Source organism: Procambarus clarkii, chromosome 48 (assembly GCF_040958095.1).
Source record: "Procambarus clarkii isolate CNS0578487 chromosome 48, FALCON_Pclarkii_2.0, whole genome shotgun sequence".
In the NCBI taxonomy this organism is placed as follows: Eukaryota; Metazoa; Arthropoda; class Malacostraca; order Decapoda; family Cambaridae; genus Procambarus; species Procambarus clarkii.
In genome coordinates this window covers 24471197-24483651 of record NC_091197.1, presented here as the reverse complement: position 1 = coordinate 24483651, position 12455 = coordinate 24471197, and the positions used below count along the sequence as shown (strand labels likewise).

At 52.2% G+C, this 12455-nt stretch overlaps 1 long non-coding RNA gene across 1 annotated transcript in view; it reads right to left on the bottom strand.

The window, feature by feature from the left end:
- Positions 1-12455, bottom strand: part of LOC138351064 (uncharacterized) — a 128137-nt gene that overhangs the window by 56276 nt on the left and 59406 nt on the right. The window lies entirely within an intron of this gene.

Sequence of the window (12455 nt, the reverse complement as noted above, 5' to 3'; positions counted from 1 at the left end):
CACCACCAGCCTCGCCGCCACCACCAGCCTCGCCACCACCACCAGCCTCGCCGCCACCACCAGCCTTGCCACCACCACCAGCCTCGCCACCACCACCAGCCTCGCCACCACCACCAGCCTCGCCACCACCACCAGCCTCGCCACCACCAGCCTTGCCACCACCACCAGCCTCGCCACCACCACCAGCCTCGCCACCACCACCAGCCTCGCCGCCACCACCAGCCTCGCCGCCACCACCAGCCTCGCCACCACCACCAGCCTCGCCGCCACCACCAGCCTCGCCACCACCACCAGCCTCGCCACCACCACCAGCCTCGCCGCCACCACCAGCCTCGCCACCACCACCAGCCTCGCCGCCACCACCAGCCTCGCTGCCACCACCAGCCTCGCCACCACCACCAGCCTCGCCACCACCACCAGCCTCGCCACCACCACCAGCCTCGCCACCACCACCAGCCTCGCCACCACCACCACCCTCGCCACCACCACCACCCTCGCCACCACCACCAGCCTCGCCACCACCACCAGCCTCGCCACCACCACCAGCCTCGCCACCACCACCAGCCTCGCCACCACCACCAGCCTCGCCACCACCACCAGCCTCGCCACCACCACCAGCCTCGCCACCACCAGCCTCGCCACCACCACCAGTCTCCCCACCACCACCAGCCTCGCCGCCACCACCAGCCTCGCCACCACCACCAGCCTCGCCGCCACCACCAGCCTCGCCACCACCACCAGCCTCGCCGCCACCACCAGCCTCGCCACCACCACCAGCCTCGCCACCACCACCAGCCTCGCTGCCACCACCAGCCTCGCCGCCACCACCAGCCTCGCCGCCACCACCAGCCTCGCCGCCACCACCAGCCTCGCCGCCACCACCAGCCTCGCCGCCACCACCAGCCTCGCCGCCACCACCAGCCTCGCCGCCACCACCAGCCTCGCCGCCACCACCAGCCTCGCCGCCACCACCAGCCTCGCCGCCACCACCAGCCTCGCCGCCACCACCAGCCTCGCCACCACCACCAGCCTCGCCGCCACCACCAGCCTCGTCACCACCACCAGCCTCGCAGCCACCACCAGCCTCGCCGCCACCACCAGCCTCGCCACCACCACCAGCCTCGCCACCACCACCAGCCTCGCTGACACCACCAGCCTCGCCACTACCAGCCTCGCCACCAACACCAGCCTCGCCACCACCACCAACCTCGCCACCACCACCAGCCTCGCCACCACCACCAGCCTCGCCACCACCACCAACCTCGCCACCACCACCAGCCTCGCCACCACCACCAGCCTCGCCACCACCACCAGCCTCGCCACCACCACCAGCCTCGCCACCACCACAAGCCTCGCCACCACCACCAGCCTCGCCACCACCACCAGCCTCGCCGCCACCACCAGCCTCGCCACCACCACCAGCCTCGCCGCCACCACCAGCCTCGCCGCCACCACCAGCCTCGCCGCCACCACCAGCCTCGCCGCCACCACCAGCCTCGCCGCCACCACCAGCCTCGCCGCCACCACCAGCCTCGCCGTCACCACCAGCCTCGCCGCCACCACCAGCCTCGCCGCCACCACCAGCCTCGCCGCCACCACCAGCCTCGCCGCCACCACCAGCCTCGTCACCACCACCAGCCTCGCCGCCACCACCAGCCTCGCCGCCACCACCAGCCTCGCCACCACCACCAGCCTCGCCGACACCACCAGCCTCGCCACTACCAGCCTCGCCACCACCACCAGCCTCGCCACCACCACCAGCCTCGCCACCACCACAAGCCTCGCCACCACCACCAACCTCGCCACCACCACCAGCCTCGCCACCACAACCAGCCTCGCCACCACAACCAGCCTCGCCACCACCACCAGCCTCGCCACCACCACCAGCCTCGCCACCACCACCAGCCTCGCCGCCACCACCAGCCTCGCCGCCACCACAAGCCTCGCCGCCACCACAAGCCTCGCCACCACCACCAGCCTCGCCACCACCACCAGCCTCGCCACCACCACAAGCCTCGCCACCACCACCAGCCTCGCCGCCACCACCAGCCTCGCCACCACCACCAGCCTCGCCACCACCACCAGCCTCGCCACCACAACCAGCCTCGCCACCACCACCAGCCTCGCCGCCACCACCAGCCTCGCCACCACCACAAGCCTCGCCACCACCAGCCTCGCCGCCACCACCAGCCTCGCCACCACCACAAGCCTCGCCACCACCACCAGCCTCGCCACCACCACCAGCCTCGCCACCACCACCAACCTCGCCGCTACCACCAGCCTCGCCGCCACCACCAGCCTCGCCACCACCACCAGCCTCGCCACCAACACCAGCCTCGCCACCACCACCAACCTCGCCGCCACCACCAGCCTCGCCGCCACCACCAGCCTCGCCACCACCACCAGCCTTGCCACCAACACCAGCCTCGCCACCACCACCAGCCTCGCCGCCACCACCAGCCTCGCCGCCACCACCAGCCTCGCCGCCACCACCAGCCTCGCCGCCACCACCAGCCTCGCCACCACCACCAGCCTCGCCGCCACCACCAGCCTCGCCGCCACCACAAGCCTCGCCACCACCACCAGCCTCGCCACCACCACCAGCCTCGCCGCCACCACAAGCCTCGCCACCACCAGCCTCGCCGCCACCACCAGCCTCGCCACCACCACAAGCCTCGCCACCACCACCAGCCTCGCCACCACCACCAGCCTCGCCACCACCACAAGCCTCGCCACCACCACCAGCCTCGCCACCACCAGCCTCGCCACCACTACCAGCCTCGCCACCACCACAAGCCTCGCCACCACCAGTCTCGCCACCACCACCAGCCTCGCCGCCACAAGCCTCGCCACCACCAGCCTCGCCGCCACCACCAGCCTCGCCACCATCACAAGCCTCGCCACCACCACCAGCCTCGCCACCACCACCAGCCTTGCCACCACAACCAGCCTCGCCCCCACCACAAGCCTCGCCACCACCAGTCTCGCCGCCACAAGCCTCGCCACCACCAGCCTCGCCGTCACCACAAGCCTCGCCACCACCACAAGCCTCGCCGCCACCACCACCAGCCTCGCCACCACCACCAGCCTCGCCACCACCACCAGCCTCGCCACCACCACCAGCCTCGCCACCACCACCAGCCTCGCCGCCACAAGCCTCGCCACCACCAGCCTCGCCGCCACCACCAGCCTCGCCGCCACCACCAGCCTCGCCACCACCACCAGCCTCGCCACCACTACCAGCCTCGCCACCACCACAAGCCTCGCCACCACCACCAGTGTTACGGACCCGAATCCAACGTCCGAGCCTGGAGCAGTGACGACCACGCCATCTGTGGGTCAGCTCCCGAAACCCCCTCCAAATGGACGACGACACCTGGTGAGGACGAGGTGTACTGGCCACAAGGGCTAGTTTCCAGTCCTAATCAGCTCATAACACAGCCGCTGCTGACCTCTGGTGAGGTGGGGCTTAGACAGCAACGCCATCTATGGAGTAGATACGTCGGGCATTTGTGTCTAAGCCGGTAAGTGACATGCCCTGGTGTGTCTCTATTATTGATGACGTGTCTGCTTACAGAGTCGACCTGGGACTGCTGTAATGGAAGTTGAGTCAGTCTACCCAAGGCAGTCGTCTCGTCTCCAAGTGTTTGCTGCAGCAGCTGTGAGTCGCCCCCGGATGAACACTGTGGTGTTGACCTGCCTGTGAAGTGGCAGTTGAGGGATTGTCATATCCGGGACTGACTGGAGGAGACGCTTAACCACTGGGGAGTTGTGGCAAGGAGAGTGATCTGTGGTATCACACGAGGCTCCTGACTAAGGTTTCGCTACCTTAGTATCGATCGTGGAGTGTCCTAACCAGCGTCGCTGATTTGGAACCTGCCAGCTATCTGCTGGACTTGTGGTTGACGGCCTCCACGACGGTGCCCCCAGTGGAACTGTGATTTGGCTGGCCTGTGGCCAGGGTAGACTCAGATTCTCGAAGGATTCGTCGTGAGGCCACAAGAGCACCAAGAGCTTGGCATCGTGAGCACAGTGAAGATCCAGAGTCTTCAGAAGAAGACAACAGTGTATATAATAGTGTTTATACCCCCCCCCCCGTGTAATCGTCTTATATATATTTATGGTGATGCTGATAATTATATTATATTAAGTTTTTGCCTTTATTTCCCTCCCCCTTTAATTTTCTTGCGTTACGGATCACATCCCTTGAAAGCCACTACTAGCTTGGGGCCGGATACCCTACCTCTAACAACATCAGAGTAAGAACCCAGTTGCAACCCGAGAGGGCCATAACAACCAGCCTCGCCGCCACCACCAGCCTCGCCACCACCACAAGCCTCGCCACCACCACCAGTCTCGCCACCACCACCAGCCTCGCCACCACCACCATCCTCGCCACCACCACCAGCCTCGCACCCACCACCAGCCTCGCCGCCACCACCAGCCTCGCCGCCACCACCAGCCTCGCCACCACCACCAGTTTCGCCACCACCACCATCCTCGCCACCACCACCAGCCTCGCACCCACCACCAGCCTCGCCGCCACCACCAGCCTCGCCGCCACCACCAGCCTCGCCGCCACCACCAGCCTCGCCACCACTACCAGTTTCGCCGCCACCACCAGCCTCGCCACCGCCACCACCACCAGCCTCGCCACCGCCACCACCACCAGCCTCGCACCCACCACAAGCCTCGCCATTATGGTCGTGCTCCCAACATGGTCATCTCTACTGTGGGGTCCAGCCAGGCTTGTGGACACTGCCGCGAGGGGCGCCACCGTCGCCCCACATGTAAACAAACTCCACGTGCGCCTCTTCACGCACCTTCACGCCCTGTGTGGCCACGTCTCTGGTAGAAAAAAAAAAACTTCACGCCGTTTTCCTATTTTCCCCAGTGGTCGTTCTCAGGTACAACTCCTGATTACAAAACTCCAATTTCAAGTCATATCCATTCCTGACTGCTAATTTAATTCACAATTTTGCTTGGTTTTACAATTAATTTGTTGCCTGATTACAATTTAAAAATTTTATTTTTGCCATATACTTGAGCCAAGTTTGATGTTTTGAGTGTTATATCTTTGTGCATTCTTTAAGTGCCTTATATGCTTAATTATAATTTACAATAAAACGTAATTTCCACGTACGTGACAATGCCTGCCACTGTTGCAACTCCTCTTGACTCGAAGACAACAGTTGCTAGTACTAATCTCCAGCGTTCAGCTAAGGACAAAAGTGGTAAAAGTGGACAAAAGTAAAAGTGGCTGTCCACTTTTTGCTTATTAGAATCATGGTTTAGCAAAGTAGAAGCGAAGACCAAAGCTCCTTATTCCAAGCCTTCTAACGCTGATTATTTAGCAATCACTACGTCGTCTACTGACACCATTATGGGGCTGCTTGGGGCTCGTGCTGGTGGGACACCTGGTGTCAGTCTCAGGTCATAGGAAACATTCAAGGACATTTCCGCCGGTAGTTCCTTAACAAAGGTGACCTGGACCCGTACACATTAGTTAGGAGAATTGCTAATGCTACAATGAAAGCTGGTGAATATACGTGTGGTGTGACTCATGTGGTGTTTCATGTTGTGTGTGTTTCATGTTGTGTGTGTTCCATGTTGTGTGTGTCTCATGTGGTGTGTGTCTCATGTGGTGTGTGTTTCATGTTGTGTGTGTCTCATGTGTTGTGTGTGTTTCATGTTGTGTGTGTTTCATGTGGTGTGTGTTTCATGTGTGACTCATGTGGTGTGTGTCTCATATGGTGTGTGTTTCATGTGGTGTTTCATGTTGGCTCTTTGGTCTTTTTTCATGTGGTGTGTGTTTCATGTTGTGTGTGTTTCATGTTGTGTGTGTTTCATGTTGTGTGTGTTTCATGTGTTGTGTGTGACTCATGTGGTGTGTGTCTCATATGCTGTGTGACTCATGTGGTGTTTCATGTGGTGTGTGACTCATGTGGTGTGTGTCTCATGTGGTGTGTGTTTCATGTTGTGTGTGTTTCGTGTTGTGTGTGTTTCATGTTGTGTGTGTTTCATGTTGTGTGTGTTTCATGTGGTGTGTGTCTCATGTGGTGTGTGTTTCATGTGGTGTGTGTTTCATGTGTGTGTTTCATGTGGTGTGTGTGTTTCATGTGTTGTGTGTTTCATGTGGTGTGTGTTTCATGTTGTGTGTGTTTCATGTGGTGTGTGTTTCATGTGGTGTGTGTTTCATGTGGTGTTTCATGTGGTGTGTGTTTCATGTTGTGTGTGTTTCATGTGGTGTGTGTTTCATGTTGTGTGTGTTTCATGTGGTGTGTGTTTCATGTGGTGTTTCATGTGGTGTGTGTTTCATGTGGTGTGTTTCATGTGGTGTGTGTCTCATGTGGTGTGTGTCTCATGTGGTGTGTGTCTCATGTGGTGTGTGTCTCATGTGGTGTGTGTCTCATGTTGTGTGTGTATCATGTGGTGTGTGTCTCATGTTGTGTGTGTTTCATGTGGTGTGTGTTTCATGTGGTGTGTGTTTCATGTCGTGTGTGTTTCATGTGGTGTGTGTTTCATGTGGTGTGTGTTTCATGTTGTGTATGTCTCATGTGGTGTGTGTTTCATGTGGTGTGTGTGTTTCATGTGGTGTGTTTCATGTGGTGTGTGTTTCATGTTGTGTGTGTTTCATGTGGTGTGTGTTTCATGTGGTGTGTGTTTCATGTTGTGTATGTCTCATGTGGTGTGTGTTTCATGTGTTGTGTGTGACTCATGTGGTGTGTGTCTCATGTGGTGTGTGTTTCATGTGGTGTTTCATGTGGTGTGTGACTCATGTGGTGTGTGTCTCATGTAGTGTGTATTTCATGTGGTGTGTGTTTCATGTTGTGTGTGTTTCATGTTGTGTGTGTTTCATGTGGTGTGTGTCTCATGTGGTGTGTGTTTCATGTGGTGTGTGTTTCATGTGGTGTGTTTCATGTGGTGTGTGTGTTTCATGTGTTGTGTGTTTCATGTGGTGTTTCATGTGGTGTGTGTTTCATGTGGTGTGTGTCTCATGTGGTGTGTGTCTCATGTTGTGTGTGTTTCATGTGGTGTGTGTTTCATGTGGTGTGTGTTTCATGTCGTGTGTGTTTCATGTGGTGTGTGTGTTTCATGTGGTGTGTGTTTCATGTGGTGTGTGTTTCATGTTGTGTGTGTTTCATGTTGTGTGTGTTTCATGTGGTGTGTGTTTCATGTGGTGTGTGTTTCATGTTGTGTATGTCTCATGTGGTGTGTGTTTCATGTGTTGTGTGTGACTCATGTGGTGTGTGTTTCATGTTGTGTTTCATGTGGTGTGTGACTCATGTGGTGTGTGTCTCATGTAGTGTGTGTTTCATGTGGTGTGTGTCTCATGTGGTGTGTGTTTCATGTGGTGTGTTTCATGTGGTGTATGTGTTTCATGTGTTGTGTGTTTCATGTGGTGTTTCATGTGGTGTGTGTTTCATGTCGTGTGTGTTTCATGTGCTGTGTGTTTCATGTCGTGTGTGTTTCATGTGGTGTGTGTGTTTCATGTGGTGTGTGTTTCATGAGGTGTGTGTTTCATGTGGTGTGTGGTTCATGTGGTGTGTGGTTCATGTGGTGTGTGTTTCATGTGGTGTGTGTGTTTCATGTGGTGTGTGTTTCATGTGGTGTGTGTGTTTCATGTGTTTGTTTCATGTGGTGTGTGTGTTTCATGTGGTGTGTGTTTCATGTGGTGTGTGTTTCATGTGGTGTGTTTCATGTGGTGTGTTTCATGAGGTGTTTCATGTGGTGTGTGTTTCATGTGTGTGTTTCATGTGGTGTGTGTTTCATGTGTGTGTTTCATGTGGTGTGTGTTTCATGTGGTGTGTGTTTCATGTGATATGTGTTTCATGTAGTGTGTGTTTCATGTGGTGTGTGTTTCATGTGGTGTGTGTGTTTCATGTGGTGTGTGTTTCATGAGGTGTTTCATGTGGTGTGTGTTTCATGTGGTGTGTGTGTTTCATGTGGTGTGTGTTTCATGAGGTGTTTCATGTGGTGTGTGTTTCATGTGGTGTGTGTTTCATGTGGTGTGTGTTTCATGTGGTGTGTGTGTTTCATGTGGTGTGTGTTTCATGAGGTGTTTCATGTGTGTTTCATGTGGTGTGTGTTTCATGTGGTGTGTGTCTCATGTGGTGTGTGTCTCATATTGTGTGTGTCTCATGTGGTGTGTGTCTCATGTTGTGTGTGTTTCATGTGGTGTGTGTTTCATGTCGTGTGTGTTTCATGTCGTGTGTGTGTTTCATGTGGTGTGTGTTTCATGTGGTGTGTGTTTCATGTTGTGTGTGTTTCATGTGGTGTGTGTTTCATGTGGTGTGTGTTTCATGTTGTGTATGTCTCATGTGGTGTGTGTTTCATGTGTTGTGTGTGACTCATGTGGTGTGTGTTTCATGTGGTGTTTCATGTGGTGTGTGATTCATGTGGTGTGTGTCTCATGTAGTGTGTGTCTCATGTAGTGTGTGTTTCATGTGGTGTGTGTTTCATGTTGTGTGTGTTTCATGTTGTGTGTGTTTCATGTTGTGTTTCATGTGGTGTGTGTCTCATGTGGTGTGTGTTTCATGTGGTGTGTGTTTCATGTGGTGTGTTTCATGTGGTGTGTGTGTTTCATGTGTTGTGTGTTTCATGTGGTGTGTTTCATGTTGTGTGTGTTTCATGTGGTGTGTGTTTCATGTGGTGTGTGTTTCATGTGGTGTGTGTCTCATGTGGTGTGTGTCTCATGTTGTGTGTGTTTCATGTGGTGTGTGTTTCATGTCGTGTGTGTTTCATGTGCTGTGTGTTTCATGTCGTGTGTGTTTCATGTGGTGTGTGTGTTTCATGTGGTGTGTGTTTCATGTGGTGTGTGTTTCATGTGGTGTGTGTTTCATGTTGTGTGTGTTTCATGTGGTGTGTGTTTCATGTGGTGTGTGTTTCATGTTGTGTATGTCTCATGTGGTGTGTGTTTCATGTGTTGTGTGTGACTCATGTGGTGTGTGTTTCATGTGGTGTTTCATGTGGTGTGTGATTCATGTGGTGTGTGTCTCATGTAGTGTGTGTCTCATGTAGTGTGTGTTTCATGTGGTGTGTGTTTCATGTTGTGTGTGTTTCATGTTGTGTGTGTTTCATGTTGTGTTTCATGTGGTGTGTGTCTCATGTGGTGTGTGTTTCATGTGGTGTGTGTTTCATGTGGTGTGTTTCATGTGGTGTGTGTGTTTCATGTGTTGTGTGTTTCATGTGGTGTGTTTCATGTTGTGTGTGTTTCATGTGGTGTGTGTTTCATGTGGTGTGTGTTTCATGTGGTGTGTGTCTCATGTGGTGTGTGTCTCATGTTGTGTGTGTTTCATGTGGTGTGTGTTTCATGTCGTGTGTGTTTCATGTGCTGTGTGTTTCATGTCGTGTGTGTTTCATGTGGTGTGTGTGTTTCATGTCGTGTGTGTGTTTCATGTGGTGTGTGTTTCATGTGGTGTGTGTTTCATGTTGTGTGTGTTTCATGTGGTGTGTGTTTCATGTGGTGTGTGTTTCATGTTGTGTATGTCTCATGTGGTGTGTGTTTCATGTGTTGTGTGTGACTCATGTGGTGTGTGTTTCATGTGGTGTTTCATGTGGTGTGTGATTCATGTGGTGTGTGTCTCATGTAGTGTGTGTCTCATGTAGTGTGTGTTTCATGTGGTGTGTGTTTCATGTTGTGTGTGTTTCATGTTGTGTGTGTTTCATGTTGTGTTTCATGTGGTGTGTGTTTCATGTGGTGTGTGTCTCATGTGGTGTGTGTTTCATGTGGTGTGTGTCTCATGTGGTGTGTGTTTCATGTGGTGTGTGTGTTTCATGTGTTGTGTGTTTCATGTGGTGTGTTTCATGTTGTGTGTGTTTCATGTGGTGTGTGTTTCATGTGGTGTGTGTTTCATGTGGTGTGTGTCTCATGTTGTGTGTGTTTCATGTGGTGTTTCATGTGGTGTGTGTTTCATGTCGTGTGTGTTTCATGTGCTGTGTGTTTCATGTCGTGTGTGTTTCATGTGGTGTGTGTGTTTCATGTTGTGTGTGTTTCATGAGGTGTGTGTTTCATGTGGTGTGTGGTTCATGTGGTGTGTAGTTCATGTGGTGTGTGTTTCATGTGGTGTGTGTGTTTCATGTGGTGTGTGTTTCATGTGGTGTGTGTGTTTCATGTGTTTGTTTCATGTGGTGTGTGTGTTCCATGTGGTGTGTGTTTCATGTGGTGTGTGTTTCATGTGGCGTGTTTCATGTGGTGTGTTTCATGAGGTGTTTCATGTGGTGTGTGTTTCATGTGGTGTTTGTTTCATGTGTGTGTTTCATGTGGTGTGTGTTTCATGTGTGTGTTTCATGTGGTGTGTGCTTCATGTGATATGTGTTTCATGTAGTGTGTGTTTCATGTGTGTGTTTCATGTGGTGTGTGTGTTTCATGTGGTGTGTGTGTTTCATGTGGTGTGTTTCATGTGGTGTGTGTTTCATGTGGTGTGTGGGTTTCATGTGGTGTGTGTTTCATGAGGTGTTTCATGTGGTGTGTGTTTCATGTGTGTTTCATGTGGTGTGTGTTTCATGTGATATATGTTTCATGTGATATGTGTTTCATGTAGTGTGTGTTTCATGTGGTGTTTCATGTGGTGTGTGTTTCATGTGGTGTATGTGTTTCATGTGGTGTGTGTTTCATGTGTGTGTTTCATGTGATGTGTGTTTCATGTCGTGTGTGTTTCATGTGATATGTGTTTCATGTAATGTGTGTTTCATGTGGTGTGTGTTTCATGTGCTGTGTGTTTCATGTGCTGTGTGTTTCATGTGGTGTGTGTTTCATGTGTGATGTGTGTTTCATGTGTGATATGTGTTTCATATGTGCTGTGTTTCATGTGGTGTGTATTTCATGTGGTGTTTCATGTGGTATGTGTTTCATGTGTTACGTGTTTCATGTGTGGTGTGTTTCATGTGGTATGTGTTTCATGTGTGGTGTTAATTCATGTGGTGTGTGTTTCATGTGTGGTGTGTGTTTCATGTGGTATCTGTTTCATTTGTGCTGTGTGTTTCATGTGGTGTGTGTTTCATGTGTGGTGTGTTTCATGTGGTGTGTTTCATGTGGTGTATCATGTGGTGTTTCATGTGGTGTGTGTTTCATGTGGTGTTTCATGTGGTGTGTGTTTCATGTGTGGTGTGTGTTTCATGTGGGATGTTAATTCATGTGGTGTGTGTTTCATGTGTGGTGTGTGTTTCGTGTGGTATGTGTTTCATGTGGCATGTGTTTCATGTGGCATGAGTTTCATGTGTGGTGTGTGTTTCATGTGGGATGTTAATTCATGTGGTGTGTGTTTCATGTGTGGTGTGTGTTTCATTTGGTATGTGTTTCATGTGTGGTGTGTGTTTCATGTGTGGTGTGTGTTTCATGTGTGGAGAGTGTTTCATGTGTGGAGAGTGTTTCATGTGTGGTGTGTGTTTCATGTGGAGTGTGTTTCATGTAGTGTGTGCTTCATGTGGTGTGTGTTTCATGTGGTGTGTGTTTCACGTGGTGTTTCATGTGGTGTGTGTTTCATGTGGTACGTGTTTCGTGTGGTGTGTGTTTCATGTGTGGTGTGTGTTTCATGTGGTGTGTTTGTCATGTGGTGTGTGTGTGTCATGTGTGGTATGTGTTTTATGTTTGGTATGTGTTTCATGTGTGGTATGTGTTTCATGTTTGGTATGTGTTTCATGTTTGGTATGTGTTTCATGTGTGGTATGTGTTTCATGGGGTGTGTGTTTCATGTGTGGTGTGTGTTTTATGTGGTGTGTGTTTCATGTGGTGTGTGTTTCATGTGGTGTGTATTTTATGTGGTGTGTATTTCATGTGGTATGTGTTTCATGTGTGGTATGTGTTTCATGTGTAGTGTGCGTGTCATGTGTGGTGTGTGTTTCATGGGTGGTGTGTGTTACATGTGTGGTGTGTGTTTCATGTGTGGTGTGTGTTTCATGTGTGATGTGTGTTTCATGTGTGATGTGCGTGGTGTTTCATGTGTGGTGTGTGTTTCATGTGGTGTTTCGTGTGTGTGGTGTTTCATGTGGTATGTGTTTCATGTGTGGTATGTGTTTCATGTGTGATGTGTGTTTCTTGTGCTATGGGCTTCATGTGTGGTATGTGTTGCATGCGGTGTGTGTGTAATGTGTGGTGTGTGTGTGTAATGTGTAGTGTGTGCCATGTATGGTGTGTGTTTCATGTCTGGTGTGTGTTTCATGTGGTGTGGTGTGTGGTTCATGTGTGGTGTGTGTTTCATGTGTGGTGTGTGTTTCGTGTGGTATGTGTTTCATGTGGCATGTGTTTCATGTGACATGTGTTTCATGTGTGCTGTTAATTCATGTGGTGTGTGTTTCATGTGTGGTGTGTTTCATGTAGTATGTGTTTCATGTGTGGTGTGTGTTTCATGTGTGGTATGTGTTTCGTGTGGTGTGTGTTTCATGTGTGGTGTGTGTTTCATGTGGTATGTGTTTCATGTGGTGTGTGTTTCATGTGGTTTGTATTTCATGTGGTA